The sequence below is a fragment of the Pinus tabuliformis genome, chromosome 4_2 (genome assembly GCF_031772625.1).
Source record: "Pinus tabuliformis cultivar Carrire ecotype Pingquan chromosome 4_2, CPIR1, whole genome shotgun sequence".
Classification (NCBI taxonomy): Eukaryota; Viridiplantae; Streptophyta; class Pinopsida; order Pinales; family Pinaceae; genus Pinus; species Pinus tabuliformis.
Window position 1 is genome coordinate 374,640,733 of NC_142304.1, and position 20,331 is coordinate 374,661,063.

The 20,331-nt window shown below is 32.7% G+C and overlaps 2 pseudogenes; both read left to right on the forward strand.

The window, feature by feature from the left end:
• Positions 1–15,598: 15,598 nt before the first annotated feature.
• Positions 15,599–16,287, forward strand: LOC149169492 (uncharacterized; annotated as a pseudogene).
• A 75-nt stretch (positions 16,288–16,362) lies between these two features.
• Positions 16,363–19,510, forward strand: LOC149169493 (glycerol kinase pseudogene; annotated as a pseudogene).
• The last annotated feature ends 821 nt before the right edge of the window (positions 19,511–20,331 follow it).

A 20,331-nucleotide genomic window follows, 5' to 3' on the forward strand; every position in this document is an offset into this window, starting at 1 on the left:
CCTGGCAGTGTTCTAACCCTTCCACCTTGCAACTTCAACTTTACTTTTCCACGATCAACGATTCTAGCCTTCCTATCATCCCCCAAGAAGACATTACCACCATCGTATTTGTCATACTTGCAGAACCACTCGCTATGGGGAGTGAAGTGAAAGGATGCACCTAAGTCAATCAACCATGCCTCATGATTCACATGTGTTCTTGAAGAAGCCAAGTACACATCCCCACCTTCATCTGAGGAGGTTTTCACCTCTATAGAAGGAGCATCATCAGATCCCCTTCCTTTATTAGGAGCTTTATATTTACAGTCCCTTTTGAAGTGCCCTTCCTTTCTACATTTCCAGCACACCACCTTTACAGGTTTTCTTAGAGATTTAGATCTCCCTTTAGATTTAGATCTCCCACTCGATGACTTATTTTTGTTTCTGTTCTGGGACCGTCCTCATACAGACAAGGCATCACAATTTTGGCTCTCCATATTTTTCCATCTCATCTCCTCCATCAACAAGGCTGAGACAATTTCATCAAACTACAAGGCAGTTGCATTGCTACCTATTGCAATAACCAGACTATCCCACAAATCTAGTACAGAACACAACAAAATGATGCACTTATCTTCATCTGAAATTTTAATATCAGCAGATACTAACTGACTTACCACAGTATTAAATGAGTTCAAATGCTCTGTCACTGAGTCTCCATCTTTCATCCTCAGGTTATACAGCTTTTTTCACATGAAGAGTTTATTCACCAGAGACTTAGATTGGTACAAAGTCCCTAACTTGTCCCACAAAGCCTTCACAGTAGCTTCCCCTAATACATTCAGCAATACTGAATCTAAGACACATAATCGTATTGTGCTCTTTGCCTTCCAATCCAACTTCTTCCATTCTTCATCGGACACTCTCATTGGTTTAGTACCTGGATCTACCGCGATCCACCAACCTTTATCCACCAACAAATCCTCCATCTTGAGTTTTGCACGACTCAAAACTCTTCCCATTAAATTTTTCGATCTCTATCCTTCCATTGCTCGCCATCTTCTTTTACCACCTGAATCGATCTCACAGATCTCCCACTGAACAGGGTCTACCATAGGCCCGAGCAAAACCCCTCAGCAACAAAGGCGTCCCCTTGAAGCCAAAACAGCTCTGATACCAAATGTAGGTTTTAACCCTATACAGAAATTACCTGCATACAAATTCTTAACCACAGAAAATAAACAATGCAAGAGCATAACACATAAAACACACATACATAGAGATTTTCCCCTGGATCCCAAGATCGGGACTACTAGCTTGATTTTTCATTATATTCCTTTCAATTTTACAATACATATTTATACGTGTCGAAGCATCCAATACCATGGACTGAAAACCATCGCGTCCAAAACCATGGACCAAAAACCATAGGTAGGTTCGTCCAACCTAATATAGGGTCCAAAATATTTTTCCGGGGTGTTGCCCTAGACCCCGTAAAGGGGGGCTACCCGCCCCCCTCAAACCCCCTGGACAGGGGGAGCTGCCACCCCCCTGTAACCCCCCCACTACGCAATGAATGGGAGGCTCCACTCCCCCTGTAAACCCTTGGTTCACTACGTAGGTTAGTCGTGGAAAGAATATAAAACAACCCAATAGAGGAGGAAGAAAAGGAACAAGAAACATCAAAAGAGGAGGAGATACACTAGGAACCAACCCAAAATAAAGGATAAATGAATTCCACCACACCTTGTAATGCATTGGCAGGAAATACCACTCCTCAAACTCTGAAGATAGAAGGATATATCAAGAAGAAAAAGGTAATAGTGTTTATTGATTCGTCTAATACCCATAATTTTATTCATTATAAGATAGCCAAGGAAATGAATTTCTTCCTATATCCAACACGAGAGTGTCAAGTGATGGGTGCAAATGGAGGAACAGGAAAGTGCCATAATATCAAGCTAACCATTGGTGAACATGTATTGAATAGTCTAATTCTTTCAATTCAAATGGGTGGTGTTGAGGTTGTATGAGGAGACCAATGGTTCCAATAATTGAGGATGATATATTTCAAATTTAAAGAACTATTCTTGAAATTTTTTTGGGAAACAAAGGAAGTTGAATTAAGAGGCATCGTAAGGAAACCAAGAAAGATAATTATATCTAATGGCATGACAATTATTCTGAAGAAGGAATAATGAGGCGTAATTGCACAATTATACTCACTAGAGGTTCAAAGATCGAAATCATCTATTTCTCCTGATATTGAAAAAGTCTTAGACAATCATTCCAAGGTGTTTGAGACCACCAAAGGCTTCCCACCTATTCGTGATCATGATCATGCTATTCATTTGATTCTAGGAAGTGATCCTCCAAACATTAGCCCTTATAGATGTCCTTATTCCCAAAAGAGTGAAAATGAATGTATGGTTACAAAAATTCTAGAGGATGGTATAAGTCAACGTAGTCAATGTTATTTATCTGCTCCAGTATTATTGGTGCACAAGAAGGATGGATCATGGAATATGTTCCAGATTATAGGGAGCTCAACAAGCTCACTATTAAAGATAAATTTCCCATTCCTATCATTGATGAATTGTTGGATGAATTACATGGAACAATTTACTTCACCAAGATGTATCTTTGTTCAGGATATAATCAAATTAAAATGAAGAGTGAAGACATTCTAAAAACAACATTTAGAACTCATGAGGGTAATTATGAATTCTTAGTCATGCCTTTTGGCCTTACTATTGCACCTTCCACATTTCAAGGTTTGATAAATTCCATTTTCAAATGATTCCTTAGAAAATTTTTGTTAGTATTTTTTGATGATTTACTAATATATAGCAGGTCTTGGAAAGATCGTGTTCAACATGTTGACATAGTGCTGAAACTATTAGTGGAGTAACAATTATAGGAAAAAGCCTTCAAATGTTTCTTTGGAGTACAAGAGGTGAAATATTTGGGTCATATTGTATCTCATGAGGGTTTTAAAGTATACCCTAAAAAAATTAAATCCATTAAGGAATGGAAAATCCCCACAACCATAAAGCATCTTCAAGGATTTCTCTATTTGATAGGGTATTATCGTAAGTTTGTTAACAATTATGGGAGAATAGCGACACCTCTAACATAATTACCGAATAAAGATGCATTTTCATGGTCTCTAGAAGAAACTAAGGCCTTTGAACATCTTAAAGAGGGAATGTGCCAAGCATTGGCCTTAACTATGCTAGAATTAACAAAAAACTTCATTATGGAATGTGATGCCTCAGGAAATGGAATTGTTGTTGTTTTAATGCAAGAAGGAAGAACCATTTCTTTTGAAATTCATACAATCAAAGGAAAATATATACACACACATATTTATGAGAAGGAAATATTAGCAATGATGCATGCACTAAAGCAATGATGACCATACCTAATGGGAAGGCGCTTCAAGGTAAAAATAGGTCATGATAGTCTTCAATAATTTTTGAAAAAAGAAATATTCAGAAGAGCACCAAAATGGGTGACAAAGATGTTGGGTTATGAATTTGAAATCATGTACAAAAAAAAGATGCAAAATGTTGTTTCAAATTCTCTCTCAATAAAGGATGAGGATGTGGAAGCATTGGTTTGTGTCATTTTGTATTATCCAACCTGAGTGGATAACCAAAGCAAGAGATGAATGGAAGAATGACGAACAGGTGTAGACACTCATTCAAAAGTTGCATTAAGATCCAAATACATATGAAACATTTAGTAGGGAAAATGATTTCTTATGGTACAAACATTGCTTATATATTTGTAAGAATTCCCAACTTAAACACAATATTGTTTTGGAATTTCACAACTTGCTCTTAGGAGGGCACTCAGTATTTTAAAAAACTTACCATAGGGTCATGAAGAAATTTTTTTGGAATGACCTTAAATCTAGTATTCAGAAGTTTGTGAAAAAATGTTTGGTTTGCCAATAAAATGAAGTTGAGACAATTAAAACCCCGGGGTCTGTTACAACCTTTAGCTATTCCATATCAACGTTGGGAGCAAGTCTCAATGGATTTTATCACAAGTTACCCAAGTATGAAGGAAAGAGTGTCATCATGGTGGTGCTTGATAGACTTACCAAGTATGCACACTTTTGTGCATTATGTCATCCTTTTTAAAGGTAGTACAGTTGCTTCTACTTCTATGGAAATAATTCAAAAGCTTCACGGAAACCCAAAGATTATAGTAAGTGACAAAGGTCCCATATTCACTGGAAAATTTTTGGACGGAATTATTTTCTTGTCTTGGTACTCAATTAGCTCATAGCTGACCTTATTAGCCTCAATATGATGGGAAAATTGAGACAGTCAATAAATTTTTGGAAGGATATCTTCATTTCTTTCTATCTAATGAAGAAACATAATGGGTCAAGGGGTTAGCTCTAGCTGAATGGTGGTACAACACTTCCTTCACTACTATAACAAAAATTACCCCATTATGGCCATTTATGGGTATCATCCACCATCTATCACATCATATTTAAGAGAAAATTATAAGTTTCAAGAAGTGGAATTTCACGTCGAGCATCAACAACAACTACTCCAACTCTTAAAGCATAACCTCACTCTGGCACAAAATCGAATGCAACAATAGGAAAATCAATATCACAATGAAATAATTTTTGATGTAGGTGACTAGATATTCTTACAGGTACAAAAATACAAATAAATGTCACTCAAACAAGCTAAGAAGGATAATAAATTGTCACCCAAGTATGCTGGTCCTTACAAGGCATAGAAATTGGAGCCGCATGCATCTTCTCAAGTACACCTAATTCTCCATGTTTCATGCTTAAAGAAGGTTGTAAGTGACAAGTTTCTAGCTCAAATAGTGTTCCCAAAACTTGATGAAGAAGGAAAATTCATATTTGAGCCTCAAGAACTAACAGAATTTAGAACACGATAACTATGTAATCGATCAATTTCAGAGTATCTATTTAAGTTGAAGAACTTACCCTGTGAAGATTCCACATGGGAGGATGATAACTTTATACAAAGGCATCCATAACTACTCAAGCATTTAGGACAACACTTTTTTGAAGGAGAGGGCATGTTAGGTCCCTATAATACTAGTTTAGGCCCTTATTGTTATTGTTCTGCCCCATAGAAGCCCACTATTGTTATTATTGTGCCCTTACATTATTACTATTATGTAGGCTCTAACTATATTGTGGCCCCTTAGACTCTTATATATACAAAGGAGGTCTTCTCGTTTATATCATCAAATAATTGATCATTTATGTAATGTAATGGAGGTTTCCCCCTTAAAGAGGATACTTTTGAAGTCGTTGATCTATATTTTTGTGAGGTTGTTGCATAAAATCACTGTGGAGGCATGTTGAAACTCACGAGTTGAAGCTGTTACATGAAGACTAGAAATCATATGATCAGGAGGTCATATGTTTTTGTACCTTGGGGGTATGATGTAGGACCATCGGCCCATCCTTCAAAAAATTAGCAAGAATGACTTATAGAGGGAAAAATGTGAAAATTGTATCAAAAGGAAAGGGATTTGTTAAAATGATCTAAAAAATAGATTTTTCAAGGATCTTAGGGATTATAATGAGAGCTTTGTGAAACAAATCATGTTGAGAAATTTTCGGAGAAGATCATGGATATTGAAATGATCCACATTATTGTAATTTACTTTATAAATTGTAGCATTTGAGCAATGAAAATATGCGGTCAATTGGATGAATATTAGACTCGTAGAGGTACCATGTAATAGAATTAATTAAATTCATTTTAATGCCTAGTTTACGTAATTATTTGTATGCATGGTGATTTAAGGTATTGATGGTTTGATGTATATATCAATTTACTTTTTTTGATGAATTAATGTTACATGTAGACCATAAGTATTTTCAGTTAACAATAGAAGTGATGATGAGATGAGTTTGTGGGCTCATAACCCACACGTCTAGGATCAAGATCAGTAAAAATATTGAAAATGAAGAGACCCCTAGAATTGTTTTCATCACAAGGGTAGAAAACCAACGCCAAGATGGGTCTTAATATATTGAAATCAATAGTAAAGGAGGTAACATTAAAGATAGGGAACCTTTAAAATATTGGGTTTGTGCAGAACCCCATATGATGTGAAATTTTCCATATAATACTTGGTATATCAAAAACATGTAGAACCTACAAGAAGCCTATATTGTTAATGACATGGCTAGAACTATATCGTGCACCAATGTAGCATTGGAAGGATGTCAAGTGAAACATCATTCCAGGATAGTAGAAATAAAAGGTAGTATTCTTAACTAACATGTTTGTGTATTAATAAATCCATATGCTTGGTTAGGTTATGTTAACTCTGAGGTTATAAAAAAGTGGAAATTAAAGTCTGAAAAATACAGAAATTCATGGTTGGTTCAGTTGGCCTCGGGAACAAAAATGAAGGTTCCAAATTGGTAAAAGCATGCCTGGTTAGTCTAAATGGAAATAATATGACCATAAACATGAATATATTACCATTCAACTCATATGATGTTTTGATAGGAATGGATTGGTTAAAAGGGAATTGAGTGGTTGTCAACTATTTGGATAAAATTGTCAGTTGTACAACAAAATATATAGAAGTTCAGGTTATAAGCGGTATACCTAGGTATATCTTTGTGCGACATATATAAATTTTGTAGTTAAAATGGATGCAAGAAATGGATGTCAACATTTTTCCATTCTGGTAGAGGATCCCTCATCAAAAGAATCAACTAGATTTGTAAGTGAGCTAGAAGTTGTTCAAGGCTACCTAGATGTGTTTCCAAATGAAATTTTGGGTCTCTCGCAAAAAACAGAAATATATTTTTTTATAGAATTGATATTAGGGGAAACACGTTCTTGAATGAGCATGCAAGAACTAGTGGAATTAAAGACGAAGTTGCAAGAATTATTGAATAAAGGGTACATTCAACCTAGCGTGTCATCTTGGGGTGCAACAATCCGTTTTTTAGGAAAAAGGACAAAACTTCTAGATTTTTTGTTGATTACCATCGGTTGAATAAGTTGAATATTAAAAATAACATCCCCTAACGTGGATAGATGATTTGTTTGGCCAAGTTGAAGGGGATATGGTATTCTCCAAAATATACCTCCAATATGGTTACCACAAGCTGAGGATTAAAGAGGAATATATACCAAATAAAAAATTTCAAATAGGATATGGATGTTAAAAAATGTGCATATTACCCTTTATACTTAAGAATGATCCCTTTACCATCATGAACATCTGAAGAATAGTCTATTCATTAAGTTCTTAGACAAGTTTTTATTGATTTTTATATATGACATTTTAATGTGTTCTAAGACCTAAGAAGAAAATAAGAAACACTTGGAAATAGTGGTCCAGACCCTATTGGAGCACCAGTTGTACACTAAATTCAACAAGTGCGAGTTTTATGAGGGAAAGATACAATATATGGGGCATGTAATTTGAAAGTAAGGAATAGTACTGGATCATGAAAAGATGAAGGCCATTTGAATTGGCCATTTCCAAAATATGTGGAGGAAATAATATCATTTATGGGAATTAATGGGTATTTCAACGTAATTATACAAGAATTCTCAAATATAGCACACCCTATAACTTACTTGCTAAATAAGGGAGAAAATTTTGTGTGGGAGGAAAAATGTGAAAAGTTTTGAAAAGATGAAACATTTACTGATTAGGGAACCTGTGTTAAAAAAGTAGACCCAAATGGGGAATTTATTGTATATATTGGCACTTCTTTGGAGGGTTTCTAATGTTGGAAGGAATGTGGTGCCCTCTGAGTCTAAGAACTAAGGGAACATGAAAGGAATTACATGGTTTACAATCTCAAATTGGTAGTGTTTATTGAAACCCTCAATATGTGGAGATATTACCAGATTAGTAATAAATTCATTTTAATTCCATAACATATTAGTCTAAAATACTATTTTAGCCAGCTTGAGATGAATTCCAGGAAATCTAGTTGGATGGAATTCCTAAGTGAATAGGACTTTGACATCAAAAAAATAAAAGGGAAATAAAACAAAGTGGAATATGAACTAAGTCAAAGCATAAAACAAATATGTGAGGTGAAAATAAGCAGAGTTGAACAATTTTTGATGAGAAAATAGAAAAGCAATAACAAATGGCCTTAATTATAATTAGATATGTGATAGTTTGAGGACCAAAATTGTTAAAAAACATAGTTAGGGTATGATATTAATGAAAATGGATTGTTGATATATAAAAAAAAAACTTTAAATCCCAAATGTGGATGAAATTAAAAGAAAAATATTCACTAAATCTTAAGAATGAATTATTTGGCCAAGAATGAAGAAATATGTTGTAAAATATTTTTTCATGTTCCAAGAGTGTCAGATGGTACAGGTAGAGAAGCAACACCCAACAGGATTAGTAAACCCCATACCTATACCAGAGTGGAAGTGGGAGGTAATATCTTTGGCTTTTATAATAGGATCACCCAAAACAAGAGGAAAATATGTCTCTATCACAATAGTTTTGGATAAGTAAACTAAGGGTTCCCACCTTCTTCTAGTGCAATCCACCTAAAAAGTTGCTCAAGTAGCATAGGTAATCATGAATGATACATTTTTGACTTCATGGTATAAGCAAGGAAATGATATCGGATAAAGATGCAAAATTCACCTCAAATTTTTGGAAAACAATGTTTGCTGGAACAGGTACATAGTTGAACTTAAAAATTGTGTACCATCTGAAAATGTTGTAATAACTAAAGGGATCAATCAAGTTCTTGAGGACATGATATGCATGTATGTTATGAACCAACCCACCAAGTGGGAGGAGTATTTAAATTTGGTGGAGTTCGCCTATAACAATGGTTGTCAAACATCACTAAAAATGCAACCCTTTGAATCTTTATATGGAATAAAATGCCATGTTACTCTGAATTTGTGCCGACCTAAAGATAGACCGATTCTAGGCCTAGAACAGTTGTGGGATATGGAAGAAATGGTAAATAAAGAGCTAGATTTTTTTAAAATTAACTCAAGGTATGCATAAAAATTATGCTAATTTAAAAATGTCACAAAAAGAACTTCTTGAATCTAGGAAGTTGCTCTAAACTGGCCCCATGTTTTTGTGTTCCATTTGCGATATTGAAAGGGTAGGGTCAACGACCTATCATGTGGCACTACCAGATCATATTAGAATTCATAATGTATTTCATGTGTCGCTCTTAAGAAATATATAAATGACCCGACTCATATAATTGATTGTAATATCATGCAAGATGAAATCGAAGGAGAATCACAGGTTGAACTACTACCAATTTTAGAATGGAGGGTGATTATATTTTGGAATCGGGCCATCACCTAAGTTAAATTGCAATAGAAGCACTTCATCTGTCAAGAGGTCACCTAGTATATGGAAGATGAGATGAGAAATATATTTTCTATGTTGTTTCAATGAAGATGGATAACTAGAAATAGAAGGGATATGTAATACCCTTGGAAAAATTACTATGTGACTTTTATTTATTCATTGGTTAGGAAAAATTAGAAAACATGTGAATGCGTGAATACTATTTTTAATTTCAATAGTGAAATAAAAAATTATATTGGCATATTAATCCTCTCATAAATATGTTAAAGGCTAACATGAGGGATTAACCCTTAACTGTTAGGAAAACAATTGGAATCATTTATGCCTAGAGGGGTAGAAAAATAAAGGGGAAAAAATCCTGCTTCTGTCATTCTTCCGGATCCTTGGAAAGGGAAAGAGAAAAAAGAGAGAAAATTTATAGAGAAACATACCACTATAATGTACATGAGTAGATAAAAAGGTGATGTAGTGGATTTATAACAAGGAACTGTGGGAGATAAAGACAATTTCATTGAAATGTATTAAGAGTGGGAGAGAAAGGCCAGTTGAACCCATAAAATTAGTAGGATGATGCTAAGGGTTTAGGAGGTGAATCTGGACAAAGACATCTGAATATTTTTCTTGGGAGCTAAGGATGGAGCTTGGGGGAAACTGAAAGAGAGTCGGTTCAAAGTTGGGAGGATCATGGAAGTATTCAACCTATTCCTCAAAGGAATTAAATAGGAATTATACGATTGATAGGCTGAAAAATCATAAATTCTTAATGGTGGATGTAATATTTCCTATTATGATTATATATATTCAAGAAAATAGTTGTGGTTTGGCTACTTTTGTGGTTGTAGGTATTGGATATCTATAGGTGTTAAAACTATTGTCTTCTTGACCTTGTTACTAAAAAAGAAGGGAATTAGTAAATCCAGTTACGATTGTGTTGATTTATATCTACAAAAGAAAAGAATTGAGTACCTTAAATATAAGAAAAATAATTTCTAGATAAATATGGAACTATGGGTAAAACCAAACATGTATACGCAAAACTATACGAATTATGCAAACCTATAAAATTAATAGTTGTGTTATGGAAACTTGTAGATGGCAAATATAATTTTAGAGATACATATATATTTATATATAGGTAGGTATAAGTATTTAAAAAAATTAATGGCATTAGTGTTTGGGCTTGTGTATAAGTTTGAGGCACAGACCTATAGAAAATATTTATTATTTTATCCATCTCATACCATCAGTCCTAAACACGAGTGGGATAGAGCTCAAAAGATTGATGAGCAATCCCAAATACAAGGGAACACTAAGTTTCCAACTTATATATATATATATATATATATATATATATATATATATATATATATATATATATATATATATATATATCTCTGTGTGTGTGAGTGTGGTCACAACATTAGCTATAGTGATACACCTCCTTTCAAATTTTATTCTATAAATTGAATCTAGATTTTTCTCTGTTTTAATGGTTATAAATGTTATGTCAAAACTTCAAACTCTGGAATGAATGTATACTATACTACCTTTGCACGCATTATATATTTCTTTCTTCTTAGACTTATGACATATATATATATATATATATATATATATATATATATATATATATATATATATATATATATATATATATATAGATATGAAAATTCTTAGAGAAAAAGAAGACAAGAAAATAAATAAATAATGCGTGAAAAAGAAATAAATTATACATTCATTCCATAATTTCAAGTATGAGATAACATTTATGACCATTAAAAAGGAGAAAAAATATAGATTTAATTTATAGAATAAACTTTGAAAGGAGAAGTATCACTATAACTCAAGTTGTAACAATATATATATATATATATATATATATATATATATATATATATATATATATGTATATATGTATGTATGTATGTATGTATGTATGTATGTATGTATGTATGTATGTATGTATGTACGTATGTACATGTATATGTATACATATACATATATATATATATATATATATATATATATATATATATATATATATATATATATATACATATATACATATAGATAACCTCGCAACAGTGTGAATACCCAAGAAATGACTGTATATTAAAAATGATTTGGTTTTAATTGATAAAATGGAACCCATAATGTATTTATGTCAAAAAAGAGAGATAATATCATTGGAGGAAAACCATACTCCAAAAATTTCAATAGAGGAATTAAGTAAATAAAGGATCATTAAGAAATTGGGACTCTGATCATTAAGAAATTGGGACTCTGTCCCCAATTAAAATTACAGTAATACTCTTAATCAAATGGATGTGCACAAGTCCATCCTAGGGCCGAATATTTGTAACCCTAACACAATTTTTCTTAAGAAAATTTGAAGTAAGCCTGTAGTCCTTCAACACGAGTGACTCGGCAAAGAAATTATAAGGATAGTGTGAGCACTTGCGACCTTGAGTGACAAGAAAATTCAAGTGACCAAGACAAGAAGGAGAACTACACCAAAAAGGTTTAAATAAGTTGAATACCTAAAATATACCAAGTAAGGATGCCACTTCTCTTGCCAAAAGGGTGAAAATTAACCTCAAATTTATAAACCCTCAAAAAGGAGGGAAGAATTTAAGTGAAAACAATTAAAGGAATTGTACTTAATAATTAACTGAATTATAGTTTAAAAAATGTACCTTGGGAAGGTAGGCAATGGTCGTCTTTGGGATAAACTGGAGAAACCCTTTCTCGACAGCCTGAAGAGGAAATAAAGTTTTGACTATGAAAACCTACTACGAAAATTTGTAACACTTGTAAAGAAATCCAATATAAATAAGAAATGCTATGAAAATGACCTTATGATGAAAATAAGTCCCAAGCAATACACAAGTAGAACCTTGCAATAATTTTTACAATTCTTACCAATGACACTCTTGTACATCATATTTTCAATAATTACAAACTCCTTTGAGGTTGAAGGATTGACTAGGAAGAGCCACCATGAAACTTTTGGTAGAAAAACCTCTATGAAATTGAAGAAGAAACCATTGTAATCAATAGGGCTTGAGAAAAGTTGCAAAAATCCTTGGCACCTCCAAATCATCATCACAATAAATTTATGTTAGTGCAATTGCATAGGGTACTATTAATTTGGTAGTTCAGTGGAAACTTACTACCATTGGAAGAGATTTTTATTTTCAAGAGGACCAATTTCAACTATTGAAGTGCATAATTTGGATAAGGGAAAGTGTATTTTTTGAATTAAGCCCCGCATATGCATATTTTCTTAGATTAGCCCTAAATAAAATTGGACAGCCTTGGAAGGCTATAAATATAAGTGACCTCAACCACATTTGGACACTTATCTTGGATCACTCTTATATTCTCTTTCTTATTTTTGACTCGCAATAGGTATGAGGTGGGTCCGTAGAGGAATGGGTTGACATGAAGATGAAATTGTAGGCTACGAAGCTCGCATGTTTATTTTAGGGTTTTGGGTCTCAATCATAGGCATGTCATGGAGAAATATTGGCTGCAATTGCACATTTATTTGCTCATCCATGCAACTGAAGCCTCTGATTCACACACACAACACATCCTCCATGATGTTAGAAACTAGGGTCTATTTTTGTTAGCTGACTACAAATTTCACTTGTTGACTGTAGTGTTCAGCAGTTGACCGCAAATAATGAGAGTTGATCATACGATTTTGAATAAGGGTTTTCATCATTGGCATTATTGGGCTCATCTCATGGATGTTGTTTAGCTATTTAATCTCGATAGTTGTATGGATGAAGATATGTATTACTGTACTCTCTCTTCTTCTAAATCATTTGATGACAATCTAATAAGAATAGTAATTTGAAATGGTTTTTACCATAGTGGGTTTATCCCTAGTCTTTGACCAATCTTGGTGTCTCTATGTGTGAATGGTTTTCTTTTATTGTTCCTTTATGTTCTACTACATTAATGTTGATATTGTTCTTTCTATACAATTTCATATGTTGTTGAATAATGTTGTAAATATGAATAATGCTAAGATTATATGGGGTGAATTTTGTATGTAAATGATGAAATGAAATTATCAAAGGAAAGAACAATATAGCCCTAAGAAAAATTAACATGATATTAGTACTAGGTTGAAGAAAGTCATTAGAGATCACCCGCATGAAAACACCATTGATGGAAGTAAGAGAACATTGTGGAGACCTAAATGAATATTAGGGTTTGAAGGAAACCTTAGGTAATTTATGTATTAGGGTTTGATGTATATTATGAGGTTAGTGTTTAGAAGAAATGCTAGATTATGAGGAAGATTTGAGATGTGTAGTCTATAAATGCTAGCATGATCAATGTGAAGATGTTCAATGATTTGTGATAAATTTGATATAGCCTTAGATGGCATAGTCTCAATTACACCTTGGTTATTATTTCACTTGATGAATAGAATGATGGCATTAATGTTATGAGAGTCATGACTCTTGAATATTGCCTTGAGAAGGAGAGCTCACCTCTCATTGAAGATAAATAGTTTTTCAATTTATATTGATTCTTTATGTCTTTATTTCTATTTAGATTTTGTAATTTTATCATTTCTTATACTTCCTACATATATACTTGAGTATTTGGATACTTATAACTTCCCTATGAGTTGCGATAAGTGGATACCTCTTGAGTATCATGGCTAATGCAGGAAGGGAAGAAATAAAGCTGGAAAAGGAAAAGGAGGTACTTGATGAACAGTTGAAATTTTTCAACAAATACCTATGTCAAACAATAAGATAGATAGGTACTTGAATACTACAAGATATGTATGGTGTATTATTTCAATGTTATGTTTCAACTGCAATATTGGATGTCAAGGTAAGCTCCAAGGTGTGATGAAAATATCACCTTCACAAATGGCTCATGTGTGGATATGAAAGTAAGTTTGATTCATGATACTTATGATGAGATGATTTGCTTGGTTTTGAAAAAATATCTTACATTCTGTAAAGTCATAGAAAGACAAGTAGAAAATGAAAAATTAGTCACTAGCTGACTAAAAATTTTAGTCATTGTAAATTTTTCAATTGAATAATACCAAAAATGAGAAATATTAACTAACCCAACAAAAAATGACTAACATAAATGAATAATTTAGTCCACGGTTAAAATATACATCTAGCTCATAAGTAATACAACTAAAATGATTAATGTAAATGACTAATTTTGTCTAAGAACAAAAATACAACTACCTAAAAAGTACTAGAATAATATCAATTAGTTGTTTATGTTAGTCATTTTAATTATGTAACTGTAGTAATATAAACTTACAAGTTTTATGAGATCCAATGGTGGTTATAGTATGGGTGAGAAGTTGTACTTACTCACACTTCTTTATTTGATCAGTGGATGATTAGAGTTATGGTGCTTATTAGAATCTTGAGGGTTATATCCTTTGATCACATTCACAGGAAATTGAATTTAAAGGCTAGAAAATTATCCATAATGGGAGTGGGCTTACAACTGGGTTGAATTCATTATGAAGAGTACCTAAAATGATAAGTATTGGTTAATTAGTAGAGGACACATTTCCTTTAGTAGAATACTTAACATTTCATACATATCTACATTTTTTATTAACACGGTCATATCCATTGAACTTAGGATACTAGTTTTAAACTTGGATATTAGGTTGTTTATTTAGTTTGACACGGTAGTACTAAACTTTTATGAATTTTTTTTTTTAAATTTTAGGGATATTTTGGTATTACTAAAACACTATAAGTTTCACATGTTAGTATATCATATGATAAATGTGAAGCAAACTTAATATATGATAAATAATGTAAATTACGCTTTTTGCATTAATATTAATACAAAAATGAACCTTTTTTTTTCTTTTGGGATTTTTTTTAATTGACATTTCCCTCCACTTAACTCAATAATGACTTTAAAAAAATATGCCTTCCTAGTTGGGATGTGCAGCAATTCACCTAATACAATTGAAGGCCTTCATTTCCACCTGCCTCATTGCAATTAAAATATGATGTGGTTTAGTTGTGCTTTATAGTATGTTCCAGGGTATCATGGAAACTCACTTGATAAGGAGATTTATTAGAAATAATTGTAGGCATGGATTGATGAATGGAATTGGTGGTGTTATGTGCTAGAGAAACAATGCGAGGAAGGTTCTGAATATTGGGCATTTTTAGTCGCACCACCAATAACACCATCTTTGATCAATGCTGAGTCAAGCACACAAAATATCATGGAATCACACTCAATTCAATCCTAATGAAAATCATACCCAATGTCCCTTAAAAGAAAAGAGATGACAATGTCTTCTTCTAGAGCCTAGAAGGAGGAGTTATGGCCTAATACCACCATTGATGTCTTGCTCCTCAAGTTTGAAAACACCTGCTTCAATGATAACGAGGGTCAATTGGGGAATACCAACTAAAGTCAAACTGTCGATGATGTCAATGTTGACTGCAGGGCTGATTACAAAAGTGTCCAGTGAAAATATAACTGAAATCACCACAAGAAATCCTACAACAAACCCAAGTTTCACGGAGAGACATTAGGTTTCTCTTTTATAAGTGAATTGAGTGAATTATACACATTGATTATGGGCAGAATCTCCATGAAGAATAAGAGGAAGAGGAGGAAGAAGAAGGAATGGCTTCTAAGGATAATGATGTGTATAGAATTTGTGAAGCAACCTCTATTGAATCTAAGCCCAACTCTCCTTTTATGAATGCCACTAAGGATGATCATGTGCACATATGCCCTTAGAAAAGAGGGGTGACACTCAATTACTTTGGCCATAATATAGAAAATAGCATGAACAATATAGCACAGTCCATGAAGAGCATAAAGAATCTCAATACTGATAAAGTGAAGAAGTTGTTTGATACCCAAATGGATATTACCTCAATCCTTGTCCAAAACGACTAAATGGTATGTTTGATTCTAAATTTCATTAATGTTGATTTTCAAAATATATTTGCCTCATTGTTGGTTAAAAGAGTCATGGTGGTTTGGTATGTAGTGTTGTCGAAGCAACAAAAGGGTATGTTTAATTCTTAGTATTGTTACTACCCATTTTCAAAATATTTTTTCTTTAGTATTTGGCTGGATTTGTAACTGTTTGTAATGTTGTCCAAAACAAAAAAATGATATGTATGATTGTAATCATATTTGAAAAACACCAAGTCTTCGATATTTTCTAGGGTCATGCTTGGCCCGACCATGCTGCTGAGATGAGTTAACTCAATCATTTTGATACTGTGTCGGTGAGTCAAAATGGCTAGCAGCAAGGTAGACCCTCTAGTACATGTGGGTTACTTATTGCCTAACAATTCAAACTCTTGAGTCTAGGCAGGATGTAAAAAGGTCATTGACATTAATTATAAATTCCAAAAGTGAAAGGAAAAACCCTCATTTTGAATGAATTCTATTGTTTAGTTTTTTTCAAGTCTGAGTTAAATATTTAGAATCATTTTCGAAACTCAATTTTTCAACTTTGATTTTCAAAATTCTTCTATTTTTAAAATTGTCGTACTTCATTGTTGCAGAAGGAGTCATGGTGTCTTTGTTGAAATACTTTCCAAAACAACAAATCATTATATTTAATACTATGGATTCTTACTTCCTATGCTCAAACTTTGTATTTCATTGTTGGGAAAGTGGTTGATGGTGGTTTCGTATGCAAGGTTTTTCAAAACAACAAAATGGTACTTGCAATTATGGGCATTCTTACTACCTAATTTAAAAATATCTATGTTTCATTGTGGGCACATAAAGTTATGGTAGCTTTATATACAACACTACCCAAAACAACAAAAGGGTACAATTATGAGTATTCTAGCTAAGTTATTGCTGATTTTCAATATATGTTTTATTGTTGTTTTCTATGTTGAGTTTGTGTGCAATATTTTCCAAAACAACAAAATGGTGTGCTTAATTATGAGGATTTTCACTCTCACTTTCAAAATCTCTATGTTGCATTATCAAATAAGGTTGCATTATCAAATAAGGGGATTATGGTGGATTCAGAACAAACGTTTCCTGATATTATGCTTGATTCATAATGTTCATCATACATGTAGGAGATTTGAAAAATAGCTACCAAATGGAAAGAATCACTTCATGCGAACTACCGTCTTATCAATAAGAAAATAATTTAGGGATGTGAAGTGTGGTCGTTGGAATCAGTAGATGCAATTAAGAGTGTTGTAAAATATGGTCATGTATTATTCAAGACTGTGGAGAGCTAGTTGATTTGGAATTTAACTTGGGGAATTAAATGATATAAATATGGAATATATGTTGAGGGACTTCATGTCACTGATTTCTCAAATAGGAATCGAACTATATTGATGAATTTGAAACACTTTTCACCTACCTTTTGACATTTTGAAAATTCCTACAACTATTCTTCCTCAAATTATTAATGATAGTAAAGTGATTGGAGAAATTGTTTAGAGATTCATTTTTATTGTAACTCTAATTGATAGGTTCTTAGGAGATCAACATTCTTCCATGCTTTGTTAGTATTGCAGGAAATGTGAAGCAAAGAGCACTTATGGCACTCGATGCTTCATTCTTTTGAATATAGGTCAAGAAGTCATTACCTCAACTAATAGTTTCTTGAGTACAGTGGCATTTGAACTCAGATCAAATGCACCTAGAACTTGTGCTTTAGAAGAATCCATGGCCATTACTAGAGCTATCATAGATTGGTTGAGGGACAACCTTCGTGTAATCCAAAATGCCAGTGAAACTAAATATATGGCTAGATCAATGGAGAATACTGGAGGTGTTTATTTTGTTCCATCATTAAATGGTTTGTTTGCTCCATAGTGCAGAGATGATGTCAAAGGAGTTTGTATATGGATTTCACGTTATACAACAAAATCACATATAGCTCAGGATGTGTTTGAGAATATGTGTTTTCAATTAAAATAAATCTTGAATTCTATGGGTATAGATGTCAAACAAGATGGGAAGAGAAAGGAAAATGATGTGTTTCTTTTGAGATTTTATGGAGGGTAATTAGTTAATAAAATTCTCATGAAAATTCAGTATATTTGAATAATTTCCATCCAAAATTGAAACATAACACATTTAAATATTCTCTGTTTAGCATATTGTGCAACCATACAATGTTTCAAATCATAATCATAATACATATTTGATATTATGTTGTTATTCAGATTATGTCTTATACATGGCTGAGGTACACAAGTAGTTCTTTGGAATTTAGTTAAGTCATAATATCTTTCCATTGAAAGTATGTTTACAAAGCCAATGGAATGCAACTTCCCCTATTACTATAACAATGATATTGTGCCAAACGACCAATAAAGGTTAAAAGTTTAATTTGAAATTATCTAGCTAATAACTATTAGCATTCATATATCAAAAAATATATGAGTGGGTATGGTGTAAATATTGATGGGGAGAATTTCTAATTAAAAATGATAGAATCTCCCAAAGTATGTCGAAATATTCACAATATAGGGTATGATTTTTTTACAGATGAAGCTCGACTAGAGCATAGTGTTTGAACACTATTGTTAACCTTTGGGACTATTCATATGTTTATTCCTTTTTCACCTGACCTACCCTTTTGAAACATTTAGGAACATAACTCTTCCAAGAAAAGTAGATAGGAAAATCCAAATGGGATGGAGTTAATGGTGAACAATCATAATTTGTTCGCATATTTAGTCCACTACTAGTTTTTTTATTTATTCTCAAACATGTTTTGATAACATTGTCACAATCTTAACCTAATTAAAATAATTGCATCTGTTGGATATTGAGATCTTCCTTTGCAAGTCATTTTCTAGTGATTTCAACTATGTCTTGTATCCAATACTAATATTTTTGTTTAATAGGACGATTTATTAGGAAGTCTTCAGCTAAGAGACGTAAACACAGTGACTACTTCATTGGGCGCAACATATGTTGAAAGTCTCATACTGGTGTTTGTATTGAGGAGAAGATATTTTCCTTTGGAGCTAGAAAGGAAGACCCTACATTAATTTATCCAAAATATCGGGATGAGAAAAGGAAAAAATGACGTGATTCATGGTGTAAAGTAGTAGAAAGGACATTTGACCTTGAAAAAGTCTCTTCCCCATGCATACACTTGTTTCCTCCTTTAGTGTAGTACGTGCTACATCTATTATCTATCATCAAATATTTTAGCATAAATGATACATCTTTCGAAAAAATTTCTTGATGTTACTAGAAGCCCATCTCATTTCAAGAAATTATTGAAATTTGAATCCCTGTAACAAATTTGGAGTGTAGATTAAGTTGTTGTTATTGTCACAAACTTACGATTGTAGAATAATTTGTTGTTATAATTATTTTGCAGAATAAAGGAAAAAACAATAATATTGTACAAGGACCATATGTTATTCAATTAAAATAATATATATCGACAAATTGTTCTCGTATTTCCTTATCAGTTAATTAAAATAAGTTGCAAATGTGAAATTTGATTAGGTTGATTTGGTTTTTTGAGCAATCGAGTCTTTCTTGCTGGTCTCCTTTTTATAGATCCTTGTAAGGTAAGTTTTGTTTCCTGATTCATGGATGTATTGAATGTTATCATAGATACTGTAGAATGAAATGGTAAGATAATGATTCTCAATCTTATGTTAAAATTTTGATTGTGTTGCTACATCCATTTCAAATGTGTCCTTCATGGATTCATATGTGGAAGGTATACAAGATGGATCTATATGGGATTTTAAATATTGAGTAAATCAACTGTCATGTCAATTTGGATAACTAGAACTCAATATATCATAATAGACTTGATCTATGCTATATGACCACCTACAGCCACCCATCAACATAAATCCATTTGTTAATGAACCTTTATCATGTGCATGGGTGTCATTTAAAAGCCATGTATTTACAGAGAGAAATCAAACTATTTTTGGTTCTAAATCCAACCTCTCTATTCTATATCTACTTGAC